This window comes from Ochotona curzoniae, unplaced genomic scaffold, assembly GCF_017591425.1.
Source record: "Ochotona curzoniae isolate NIBS_2020 unplaced genomic scaffold, NIBS_Ocur_1.0 contig_883, whole genome shotgun sequence".
NCBI lineage: Eukaryota > Metazoa > Chordata > Mammalia > Lagomorpha > Ochotonidae > Ochotona > Ochotona curzoniae.
Window position 1 is genome coordinate 4492507 of NW_024466599.1, and position 12955 is coordinate 4505461.

Sequence of the window (12955 nt, forward strand, 5' to 3'; positions counted from 1 at the left end):
GATTCAGTGTTTACTACAGAGCCCATTCAGCAAGCCCTCAATGATTCCCTGGGAAAACAAAATCAAGAAATTACGTTGTCAAAATGTGCAAATGTAAGCCCCAGGGAGGCTGGGAGGGGGCGGCAGGAGCGACTCTAATTACCAGGCACATGGAGGTACTTCATTCTTGGCAGTGACGAGGACGTGCAAATTGAAAAGTGTGTAGTGACAGTTGGTGGCAGAAATCCTGAAAGTGAAGGCTGCCAGGTACCCATCCATGCATGACAGGATCACCACACACGTGCGGCTGGTCGGCTCACTCTCTCCCTGCACGCTGACGCTGCTTCCGGGAAAGCAGATTTTTTGAGATTTTGTGGTCACACCTGATATCACAGTGGGTCCCAGGAGAGAGCAGTACGCAGCGGGCCACAGAGGAAACAGAACCTCCTTTCTATCCCTATCCCCTTTGCTCCAAAGATCCAGAGAAACAATCAAAAACCTCACTTTGGGGTTTGTGACAGCTACAGAAAGAATCACAAATTTTTGCTCTTGAAATCAATGATGAGCAACAAAACCAAAGCACAGGAGATGTGCACATGAGAATGTCATATATCAAAGCGCTGGACAGGGAGGCGCCGGACAGGGAGCCGCTGTCCCAGGACAGGACAAGGCTGTGGGACTCCACTGTTCATCCTTGCTGCATTGGTGGCGGGGAGGTGTCCTGCTATGGGAGGGCTAGAACAAGACACAAACTCAGCGGTTTTAACAGCCGAAATGGAGTTTGTCAGATTCAGGAGAGCAGAAATCTCAGACGCCACGGTGGGCAGCAATGGCCTCCCTCTGTGAGCAAACTCTGTGCCAGGCCTCCCCCAGGGACACAGGCCTTCCCTGGCCAGCTCTGCGTAGGACACACGGCAACCTTCTTGGAAATCATTATTCTTGTGCACATCTGTGTCTGAGATGGGTAAGGGCGCCAGTCGGATTGGACAGATGCTCATCCCAGCTGACTTCTCTGTGCTGATCCTACCTTCAGATTAAACCGCAGGCTCCAATTCACTTCTTTTCCTCTTTCATTGCTTCTTCTTTGGGAGGAGGAGAAAACACAATTCAACCCACAAAAGAGACTTGTTCAGCACTAGACCTCAGTCCAGGCACCAGAGTGACAGTGGCGAGCCAGTAAGAGGCAAGCTTAGCCTAACAGAGTTCAGAATGCAGGAAAGGGGACATATTTTGATAGACTCCAGCACTTTGGTGTAATAAGGGCTAGAAAGGAAAAGCACCAGGTTCCGTTCCAGTGTGTAGTGGAAGGGTTAGGGCATGCCCCTCAGAAAGCGACCCTGAGGATGGCAGAGGCTATCGCCAAGCTCTGGGGGTCGTGGAGGCCAGGGGTCCGAGGCCCTGGATGGTGCCAAGGGGCATGCACGGGAGAAGCTGGCACATGCATCTCAGTGATGCAGCCATGAAACCCTTGGAGAGAACTCAGCATTCCTCGGCGCTCTCTGACCTCTGGCGCACAGCCTTCTGTTTCCTGGTTACTCAACACCCGCTGCCTCCTACCCCCTCCTTATAACATGTACAAGTGTGTAGTTTGGGGTTTTCTTCTTTCACTGCAATACAATCGTACCTGACACTGACTTTCACATTCTAGTTGCAACCTTATAAGAGGCAAGACTGCACAGTCCCCTGCCCCTAGCTTGGGGGATCCTATCTCTTTCCATGTATTCTAGTATCATCCAGGACACAGTAAAAGCCCAAGCTCTGGATTCAGACTGCCTGGTCTGCTTTAGGCTGGTTTCTCAAAGGCAATTGCCGCAACAACAAAGCTAGAATAAAGTGCACAGCTCCTTGAGTACATTACTTCAGATAAATTGCAAAGACCAAATGAGTTCATGTGTGTGAGTTAATGAGTTAATGACTTAATGTGCGTTGGCATGGCCTCTGGCATCCAGCAAACATGCAATGACTATAGAATTTTAGAGTTCCTGTGGATCAAGTCACCTAGTACCTGTCAAAGCACAATAAAAACTCCTCAACAGGATGAGTCAATGAATGCATGGTGTGTTCAAGCAGTGCCTGGTACACCAGAGACTCTCTGCCTCCAGTAGGACATTGCTTACAAGAACATGCTAACTGTAAGCATCTTGGAGGAAGCACTTTGTTCACATTCTATACAATTTCTTTTATTAATTACATTGCATTATGTGACACAGTTTTATAAGCACTGGAATTTCCCCCACCCCTCCCTAAACCCTCTCCCCAGGGTGGATTCCTCCACTTTGCTGCATTGCCACCATTCAAGTTCAGTTGAGACTCTTGCATTGCAAGCATATACCAAGCATAGAGTCCAGTAACTTATTGTCCAGATAAGTTCAACGGCTTCTTGGGTAGACCATCTCTGGCCTGAAGGTAGAGCTGGCAGAGTATCATCCCAATCAGTTAAAAGCCCCAACATAACATCAGCATCAAATTATAACGTTATGGAATTAATGGATATAGTATTGAGTAACCAATATGTTTTTTTAAAAATGCAAGTTCTTAACTACATCCTGTGACTTCTTCATTAACATTTCGATTTTAGTTTATATACAACTGGGTTCTATACACCTTAAACTGGCTATAGATTCTTAAATTAAGGCAAACATGTGGTATCTAAGCTTTTGGGATTGGCTCATTTTCCTTACCATTATGGTTTCCAGTTGGGCCCATTTGGCAACAAAGAACTGCATTTTGGTTTTTTTTAATAGCTGAATAGTATTCCATGGAGTAGATGAACCATAGCTTTCTTGTCCAGTCTTCTGTTGATGGGCATTTCAGTTGCTTCCATGTTTTTCATTGGTTTCCATAAAATTTTTGATCTCATCTTAAATTTCTTCTCTGACCCATTGTTCGTTTAATAGCATATTGTTCAACCTCCAAGAGTGTCTTTATTTCCTGGGGCATTTTGAATTATTGATTTCCAGTCTCATTCCTTGGTGGTCTGAGAGGTTTCTCGGTATGACTCTAATCTTTTTGAAGTTATTTAGATTTGCTTTGTGTCCTATCATGTGGTCAATCCTGGAGAAGATGCCATGCACTGCTGAAAAAAGTGGGTAATCTGTGGTCTTAGGATAAAAAGTTCTATAAATGTCTACCAAGTCCAGCTGTTCTTTTGTTTGTGTGAGCTCTGTTGTTTGTTTGTTGACTTTTGTTTTGTTGACCTGTTTATTGGTGTTAATGGGGTGTTGAGGTCACCCACAATTATTGTATGTGTACCTATGTCTCCCCTTAAGTCCACAAGTAATCGTTTCACGTACTTAGGCGCATTTGAATTTGGTGCATAGATGTTTACAATGGTAATTACTTCCTGATGGATCATTCCTTTCACCAATATAAAATGCCCTTCCCTGTCCCTTTTGATGTTTGTCACATTAAAGTCTATTTCATCCGAAATCAGGACAGCTACCCCAGCCTTTTTTCTCATCCATTGACATGGAATATCTTTTTCCATCCCTTCACTTTCAGTTTCTTAGTGTCTTTTCTGGTTAGATGTGTCTCTTGTAGGCAACAGATAATTGGGTCTTGTTTGATAATCCATTCCATTAATCTCTGTCTTTTGATTGGTGAGTTTAGGCCATTTGTGTTAAGAGTTCATATTGAGAGGTTGCGATTTTGTTTTTGTGGGTGTGGGTTTCTGTTTAATTGCCCCTCCTTATGTGGACTTTAGTGGGGAGACCTTCCTGTTTGCCATCTTTGCTTACAGTTTACTCCCTTTTTTTCTGGATTTAGTGCATTTCTAAGGAGATTTTACAGAGCTGGTTTTGTGCTGGCATATTCTTCTAGTTTCTCTGTGCTATGGAAGTATCTGATTTCATTCTCAAATATAAATGAGATCTTTGCTGGGTAAATTATTCTTGGTTGTTCTGTTTCAGGTTTTGGAAGATCTTTATCCATTCCCTCCTTGCTTGTAGGGTCTCTTCAGAGAAGTCAGCAGTGATTCTGATTGATTTTCCCCTACATGTGATCTTTTCTCTGCTTCATACTTGTCTCAGAATTCTTGTCTTTATTGGAGTGGAACTTGAGCACCAAATGTCTGGGTGTGGATAAACAAATCAGAGAATACATCCCCCAAATCAACAAGAAACAATAATGCAATGGGAAGAGGCATTAGAAAAAGCAATGATCCAGACGAGAGAGCCAGCACCCCACTAAAAAAGGACCAAAAGCCAGTATCTATTTCGAAGATGCGAAATGAAGACATGGAAGTTCTACCAGAAAAGGAATTTTTAAAAATAATGATAAAATTCATCAAAGACAATGAGAAGAACTGGAAGACTTCAAGGAATTCAAGAACCACATAGCAACAGAAATAAAACAAATCAAAAGCAAAATCCTTGACATAGAACACAAAGTTGAGAGCCTAACCAACAGAATAAATACAGCAGAAGAGAGGAACTCTGAAACTGAAGACTCGCAAAATGAAAGTACCCAGCTCATTAAACAGCTGGAGACAAGTCTGAACAAAGCCAACAAGATCATACAGGAGATGAAAGACAACCTAAGAAAATTGAATATCGGGATTTTAGGCCTTCCTGAAGGAGCAGAAAGAGAGTCAGGAATACAAACGGTGCTTGATGAAATTATACAGGGAAACTTCCAAAACACTTGGAACATGAACCCAGCCCAAATCCAGGATGGACAGAGAACCCCCAATAAATATACATTTTTTAAATTATCATTTGGAAAGTAATCTGATCCACAATTGGAGACCACAGACACTTAAAATTTATTCTTGTTTTATTTAAAGTCTGTTGAGTTAATCAGGGTAGATTCAGATCAAAATTATCTATTGAAGAGAATGCCCATAAAATGGCAAGAAACTTTCTGAAAGGCATCTGTGAGAAGGCCCTGCCTCTGCCAGATGGGCCATGATTGGCTGAGCTAGATTCAAGCCTACCAGGCTGCACACAGTACATTAGCTGTCTCGACAATCAACATCTCCAGGAGGTGGTGAGGCAGCACCTTATTAACACTCAGCTAATCATGGGACCTAACATTTTGGTGATCCTCACACCATAGGTAAGCAGCAGAATGCAGAAGCTGATACAAAGCCGAGTGGCTCTTCAGGGCCTTTCTTTCTCCTTGCCTTTCCAGTTTTATCCCAGAGATGTGCTGCTTCATTGTTATTGCAAATCTACTTCACACAGGCACACAGCACAAGTGTTTTGATGTACAATGCATGCAACAAAAATCAATTCTGGCATTTCTGCAAGGCCAGCGTGAATAAACTAAGTCTGATACCCAGTGTAGTCCGATGGCTCAGAGCTAGGGGAAAGGACAGTTAGGACACAGAGGGAGGGGGTGCAGGGGACACTCACACTGGACAGCAGGGCAGCTGGGCAAGAACAATGCCCAGCAAACAGACAGCAGCTCCGCATCACAAGCCAGCCTTCAGGAAAGCACCACAGCCCACTCAACAGCTGGCCTCGGCTGGAGGGAGAAGACTGGAAAGCTTCGCTTATCCAGGGGACAGTAGCACACACAGTCACCCACCCACATGCTCCACCACAGGCAAAGAAAGATCTCAATGGTGTTGCGGAATAGATGCCAGCTAAATCCAAATATCACCATTATAAAACTCACAAAATCCCCACTGAGCACACGAGCAGACAGGCCGGCTGGCAAGGACTGTGCTGGAGACGCACGAGTGACGTTACACAAGAGGACAAATAGCTCACTCTCCCTCACATGTGGAAGCTAGTAATAGCAATACACACATACGCAATCACAATGTAAAATCATGTTTGCAGAAACCGAGGGAGCCCAGGAGGAGGCAAGATTGGACGGTGGATACTCACACACACTGGGGTGAACCTGACAGGTTTCAGTGATTTCTTGAACAGTGAGTAATCTGTACAAGACCTGGAAGGGATAAGCTGATAGTCTCCAAACACAAAGAAAGGTTAAGGAGATGGGAAGGCTGGTGGCTTGGCATAATTGGCTTAAGTTAGGTTGATGTGTTGAATAGTTTGAAATTTTGCTTTGTACCCCTTAAAAATGAATATCTACATATTAATCCAGAGCTTAAAGATAAATTTAAAAATAAAATAAGACTCAGTCTATTTGTGTTTAATAATCTAACTTGCCAGGATTCAGGTCACATCTTGGTCTTTATCATCTGCTGATCAATGTATATTAGCCAATAATGTCATAAATGATTTGAACGGACTAATCCGCACCTTCCCAAAGGCAGCAGGTGACAGAGCTGGAAGCTGCATCAGACAGATTCCAGCTGCAGACAGAAGGTAAAGGTATTTCAGGCACTGTGTCCAAAAAATAAAAGAAGTGGGAAGCACCATTGAGAGACAAAGTTGCTGTGTTGTGTCTGTGCTGACATGGAAAGAAAATGTCCAGTATGATATAGGGATCTGTGAATAGAGCAAGTGATTTTCAGATATCAGCCTTGTTGTTTAGAAGAACTTATAGCAGCTTTTGCTCAGAGTTTAATTTCATTTCTACATTTGCCCATCCAGATTTTATGGAATCCTCTTAGTTGTAGTTACCAAGGTTGTCTATCTTCTATTGCTGGACAGCATCCTCTGTGTAACCACATGAGTCTTCCTGAACATTCTATGGCTTGTGGGATGTGAAAGCTGCCCTAGGGCAGTGCAGTCCCTTCTAGCTTTTTTGCCAGGTCTTGTCTTTTCCTGTGTTTCCATTGCTTATTCCACACGTGGCAGACAGAGCAGTCCTTTGAAAGCCTAAATCAGTTCATGGTCATCCTCTCATTTCCATCCCCTTCTGAGTAAGAACTAACCTCTGTCAATGGCCTGTAAGGTGTTCCCTAGTCCGGTGTCTTATTGGCTCTCAGTTCTTGAGTCCAGTTCCCAAGTCTCCACTCTCCCCTGCATGTTAGGCAGGCTGACATGAGACGCCCTTCTCTGTCTTCCCTATAGAAACAGCAATAGCACTCACTGACACCACTGACCATGTTTACTTGTTTAAAAAAAGATTTATTTATTTTTATTGGAAAGTCAGATACACAGAGAGGAGGAAAGACAGAGAGGAAGATCTTCCATCCGACGGTTCACTCCCCAAGTGGCCGCAACAGCTGGAGCTGAGCCAATCCAAAGACAGGAGCCAGGAGTTTCTTACAGGATTCCCACACGGATGCAGGGTCTCAAATCTTTGGGCATTCCTCAGTTGCTTTCCCAGGTCACAAGCAGGTAGCTGGATGGGAAGCAGGGCTGCTGGGATTAGAGCTGGCATCCATATGGGATCCCAGCGCATTCAAGGCAAGGACCTTAACCACTACGCTATAGTGTCGGGCCCCATGTTTACTTTCTCTTCATGGTTGATAAAATGACACTTCTTTCTGTTCCTGTGAAGATGAAATCAGTGCATTTTTCCTAATATTCTAAATACAAAAAAAGTCCTAGATGCTTATAAATAAGGCAAGCAAGAAGACTCCAACAGTGGATGCAGTAGGCAGTCCAGAGACCTCTGAACCCAAGGTGTGGCATGGCATGGGTTTCCCAGGCATTCTTTCCATTACCTATCATAGATGCAGACCTGAACAGAGTTGGCACCTGGAAATGGTAAAATAAACATGGACAGAAACCAAAACAAAGCAAAGAAATGTTTGATGTTTCTGCCCCAAAAGGCAGTGGACTGAAAGAAGATACATTTAGACAGTATCTACACTTCACTACAAAAAAATATGATAGGGAAAAAATGTGAACTTCATCCAGACATGCCAACAAGGAACAGGATGGAAAGATTTCCTCCTTGGGCCACCAGAAGAGACATCCCAACCTATCCACTCGGAAGAAGTGCCTCAAGAAACACCAAGGAGGGCCCTCCAGCAGCTTCAGTGGGGCTCCCATGGGAAGCCTGGGCATGCAACCAAGTGGTCATGAAAAGTAGCCCTAAGCCTTTTAAGGTGGCATCAATAGAGCAGTGAAGAAGAGTCAAAGGTGCATCAGAGCCCAATGACAACAGAGCCATCCCAAGCATGAAGTGTGGGAAAATACAGAGACCAATACCAAGACACTCCCATACTTCTCAGCCACGATTTTTATCAGCAGAATCCTCATGGAGACCTGGGCCTCCCAACCACACCCAGCAGAAACAGAAGTCACTGGCCAGCTCATCGGTCAATGGATAGGAGCTGGTATTCTGGGCTTCTGCACCCGCTTGGCATTAATGAGCGATTGCCACTCCTCCTTTTGCTGGAGGAGTATCAGAGGAAGCAATCCAAAATGTAGGTTTAACTTAGATCCAGAATCTCCTAAAATAATATTCAAACATATCTGGAACTCACTTGAAAATCACGGATGATGCCATGAACCTGGAGGAATTCAAATTGAATGAAGAAAGCAGTCATAAATGCCAAAATTCAGATGAAAACAAGTGAGAATCACTTTACAAGTTTTAAAATCATTTTAGCATCTTTATTTTCATTTTATTTGAAAGTCAGAGGCAAAGAGAGAGGGAAGGAAGGCAGAAGGACAGAACTCTTCCATCTGCTGATTGACTCCCCATATGCCTGCGATGTCTAGAGCTAGACCAGAAGAAAGCCAGGGACCTAGAATTCCCATCTGCTCTCCCATGTGGGTGAAAGGACCATGATCTCCTAAGTCTCAAGGTGTGCATTGGAAGCTGCATTGGAAGTGAAGGAGCCATCCCTGAATCAGACACTCTGATCTAGGATGTGACTCTTGAACAGGACACAAAGCTTTCATACAAGGAGATACACTCAAAATCAGTAAAACAAATAAAATTGTTGTCTAAAATGCTCAAATTATCCACAGGAAACGGCTGCTACTAAAAATCCATCAATAGATGTATGCTGTTGAATATCAATAATTACATTAAGTATAAATGGCCTAAATAGCATCAATAAAAGGCAGTGAACACAGAGGGCAATGACCAACAGGCCCATGATGCCAACCTAGACTGGCCAATGAAGGATAGCAGTTTCTGAAGCAACTCTGATGGGCAAGCAATAATAATCAGGTAAGCAGAAAACAAACAGAGAAACTACACCATGGAGACATTAGAAATAACTCTGAGAAGGGCACAACCACTTTGGAAAGCAATTTTGCAATTTCTTTTTAAAAACTAAACTTAGAACAATCATATGTACAACAACTGAACTCCTAGGCATGCATTTCACAGAAACCAAAATTTCTGCTATATCAAAAGCTTTTTACTAACATTCCTAGCAGCTTTGCTCATAATGTCAAAAATCTGCAAGCAAGATTGGAGTTGCATGATGCCATCAACTAATGAAGACAGAAGTTCATGTCCTGGCTGCTCTACTTCAAATTCACTTTCTGCTAATGACCAGAGAGAGCAGCTGAAGACAGCCCCGGGGATTAAGTCTTCTGTGACCCATGCAGGAGATCTGGAAAAAGCTTCAAGCTACTGGCACGGCCTGTCCCAGCCCTTGCCCTCACAGCGTCCACAGAGTGAGCCTGCAGGTGGGGGGCTCCTCTGCCTTGGTTTCTACATCTCTCTGTAACTCTTTCAAATAAATAAGTCTTTAAAATGCCTAGAAGTAATCGAGCTGTCTTTCAACGGGTAAGTGTTTAAACATACAAATATATCCATACCATGGAGTACTCCTCATCTATACAAGGGAACAAACTACTGCTACACACCGTGTCAGAGGAAACCCCAGAGAACTGCACTGACAGAAACAGCCCACACCCAGCAGTTACTGCACAGTGTGATTCTGTGCACACGACATTGTGAATTGAACAGCTCCCAGCACTGGAGAGCATGTTAGCTCTTTCCAGGGCCTGGGAAGTGGTTGAGAGAGGAGCAGGAGGCACTGTGCCCGTGAAAGAGGACATAAGGAAAGTTTGTATTAACCGGGACAGATTATGTCAATAGTTTGTGTTTCTGTTGTGTAGTTTTTATGGGATGCCAGTAATATAGGAAATCAGCTCACGGGTACATGGGGTTTTCCTGCACCCCTTCTTAACACTTAGTGGTAAGTCTATAATTACCTAAAATTTAAAAGGTTAATGAAAATAGTATAATTTGTAGATGAGAAAAATATTGACAGACCACTTGCTTCTAAGTTTTCTGGCTCCACAGCTGTCTTCCAGCTCACTTGAATGCTGAGGTGCTGTGGGCCTGAGACTCTTCTGGGCCCACTGCATTCCAACAGACATGTCCCCAGTAGGGGAAGGTGTCCTGGTTGACCTGTGAGAGCCTTACCACCTGAACACACTGTACACCCAGCTGTGCTTCCCACATTTGTTCTCCTCTGTCAATTGCACATGAGACTGGTAAGAGTAACCAATAGCACATCCGTGTTGCCCTCTGAAGCAAGAACCAAGGGTGTCCCTCGGGCACAAGTCACTGTTGACAGGCAGATCTGGTGTCCTAAGACCTCTCACTGCAGCCTTGCTGAGGTCAGCTCTCCACGTCTCCACTGGACATGCATTATTTTCCATCTGTCCCCTACCACCAAGAGGACACAGCCCAGAGAGAGGAGACAGAATCTGTGCCATTACGCTGAACTTGTAGGCTCTCCTTCTAGGCCTCACGGTCATGAGCAATCACAAGAGACCAGGTTCAGGCGGGGCGGACACTGTCCTGTGGCTGTCATAGATCATATTTCTAATCTCCACAATATCCTGACTTCTCTGTCTCCAGATCTCCTCACACCCTCACATTCCCAGCGCTCCTGCAGCACCACAGAGCCAGTGACACACATTTTCACCTCGTATCCCATTAAACTAGACTGTTGAATAAATATTGCTTTTAAAAATTATTTATTTCGCGGGCCCGGCGCGGTGGCGCAAGTGGTTAAAGGTCCTCGCCTTGCACCCCCGGGATCCCATATGGGCGCCGGTTCTAATCCCAGCAGCCCCGCTTCCCTTCCAGCTCCCTGCTTGTGGCCTGGGAAAGCAGTCGAGGACGGCCCAAAGCCTTGGGAACCTGCACCCGCGTGGGAGACCCGGAAGAGGCTCCTGGCTTCGGATCGGCATAGTATCGGCCCGTTGCGCTCACTTGGGGAGTGAATCATCGGACGGAAGATCTTCCTCTCTGTCTCTCCTCTCTGTATATCCGCCTTTCCAATGAAAAAATAATAAAAATAAATCTTTAAAAAAAAAAAAATTATTTATTTCGGGCCCGGCGCGATGGTGCAGTGGTTAAGGTCCTCACCTTGCACGCCCGGGGTTTCCCATATGGGCACTGGTTCTAATCCCAGCAGCCCTGCTTCCCATCCAGCTCCCTGCCTGTGGCCTGGGAAAGGCAGTTGAGGACAGCCCAAAGCTCTGGGACCCTGCACCCATGTGGGAGACCCAGAAGAGGCTCCTGTCTTTGGATTGGCTCAGCTCTAGCCGTTGCGGCCGCTTGTGGAGTGAGTCATCAGACAGAAGATCTTCCTCTCTGTCTCTCCTCTCTGTATATCTGCCTTTCCAATAAAAATAAAATAAATCTTTAAAAAAATTATTTATTTGAAAGGCAGATAGAGGAGGAAATCTTACATTTCCTGCCTCACTCCCCAGACGGCTGCTGCAATAGTCAAGGTCGGTCCAGGCCAGCCCAGAGCTCCATCTGGGTCTCCAGCACTGTTAGTGGGAGTCCAGCTACTTGGACCATCTTCTGCTGCTTTCCCAGGTGCATAGCAGGGAGCTGGATCAGAAGCAGAGAGACCAGGACTTGAATCCGCATTCTGATATGGGACACCAGCATCCCGAGTGAGGGCTGTGACCTACCGTGCCACAACACCAACCCCACTAACATTTTGTCATGCCCCAAATACTTCAGTTTTAATACCATAAGGAGAACACAAAGAGCCAGCTGACGATGCTGAGAATGCTGAGAGTGGGAGGCAATGCCAGTCGCAGTGACTGAAGGAACCGGGTCAGAGCAGGGCCGGAGAGCAGCCCAGGGTGCACGGCCAAGCGGACTGCACGCCTGCACACGTAACACTCCCAGGTCCACGTGGGCATCATTTAACAATCAACAGAGGACAGCGGACTAACTCCCTGGCAGATTTCGCTTTACTTCTCATTACTTGGCATTTATTCCGCAGGTGTTTGTAGAGAAGAGAAATTTCTCCTCTGGTCCTTTCTACCATTTTAAAATTCCTTTGGTCCATTTTTTTCTTTTCTCTGAGTTCAGGCGCCTGCCTGCATTACAACACCTTCTGTTTCTCCTTGCCAATCCTTCCTTAATTGTATCTTTTTATTTAACTGATGTACAAATGTTATACTGTAGGTGTTTTTTTGGAATCTTGTCATTTCCATTTGGATGGTATCTTTTATTTAAAAAAAAAAAAAAGATCTAGAGTTGCTATTTTGAGATAGAATTGTATGGCATTGAATATGCCCATTTGTTTTAAGAAAAGCCTCCCTCGACCCAGGCTTCTGGGGTAGGACACAGCTGCTTGGAAACGCTATGTTCCAGCCAAAGTTTGCCAAAGAAGATAAAAGTTTGGCCCAACCATCAGGTACCACAGGAACAGGGAGGGGCGAGGGAGCACCCTCCCCTCCCACAGAGGACTGTGCAGGAAGCCTCACCTGCCCAGAGCCTGCTTACAGGAAGAGAGAATTCACATTCCAAGAAAATCATTTTAGGAAGGCAGTTTGGTGAGAAAATAAGATGACAAGAATTTCACTGAGAAACCCAATCAGAGGTTAGACTTGTAAGAGTGATGCATTTGTCAGGAGGAATGTGGACAACAATTTGGTCCACAAAGAGCATTTTAAGAAACCACCAGGTGACTCCACACTCTAGTGCCCTGCCCTCACCGTGGGTCCTACCTCCAAGCACATCCCACTGGGGCCGAGGGTCAATGTCCACAAGCAGAAACAGAGCCACTCTCTCCAGGGGAATCTACTGCCTCCATGCTTGCCGAGGAATACACAGCAAGCAAAGTGGCATTTCCAAGTCAGAAAGGAATGTGCTGGCCACGCCTTTTTCAGAACATGGGAAGCGTGGATGTGATCGTGGTGAATGCAAATGGCAGGAC